Source organism: Lonchura striata, chromosome Z, assembly GCF_046129695.1.
Source record: "Lonchura striata isolate bLonStr1 chromosome Z, bLonStr1.mat, whole genome shotgun sequence".
Lineage (NCBI taxonomy): Eukaryota > Metazoa > Chordata > Aves > Passeriformes > Estrildidae > Lonchura > Lonchura striata.
This window is the reverse complement of record NC_134642.1, coordinates 3,826,587-3,827,449: the sequence shown is the minus strand read 5'-3', so window position 1 is coordinate 3,827,449 and position 863 is coordinate 3,826,587.

The window sequence follows — 863 nt, the reverse complement described above, 5'->3', positions numbered from 1 at the left end:
TTCTTCTCTCTTCGTGGGCAGCAGAGAGGTCCCTGGGGGTAGGAGCTGTGCCAGCCGGATAGTTTTCCTTGAGGCAAAGGGGATGGGAATGTTTGCATTCCCAGGAGAAGGCTGAGGAGGAAGGAATGCTGCTCAGCTGGGAGAGACTGAGTGCAGGGAGGGCAGCCACCTGTGCCCCACAGCATCCACCACTCTTCCCTGGCCTGCTCCAGAGAGCCAGATGTGGCTGAGAGGAGACACAAAGCAGGAAACAACAGCCTGTGACTATTCTTGCAGATGAAGAAGGAAGGGAAGGAAGGGAAGGAAGGGAAGGAAGGGAAGGAAGGGAAGGAGAAGCCATGCTTAATTTAGGTAGGTGGCTGAGGAGCTGTGGGGATAGGACCTGTAAGGCCCTGGGGGCTCTGTGGTGGTCAGGCAAACTGTCGTCTAAGGGAACAAGATTGCTTCAGCCTGCCCTTTTGTATCATCTCTATTAGTCAGGTCACAGGCAAAACCCCATTGAGTTAAATGTGGTGAGTCCATTCTCAGCCAGGATCCAAGGTGTGGTGAGTGCCTGTGGAGCTGTAGGAGGCATGGGGTAGTGATGTCTACACTGGCAGGCTCAGAGCAGGAGCAGCTTCAGAGAGCCTTCAGTCAGTGGCATTGCGTCTGCGACCTTCTCATGGGATGAAAAGAGAACTTACCAGGAACTCTGTCTTTTCCTCCCTTCTCCCCCTCCCTCAGGTGGTCTTTGCTTTGAATCAGACTCTCTTGCAGCAGGAGAGCCTCCGAGCAGGGAGTTTCCAGATCCCCTTTACGACAGAAGACCTTATCAAGCATTACAACTGTGGGGACCTCAGCTCCATCATCTTCAACCATGACAC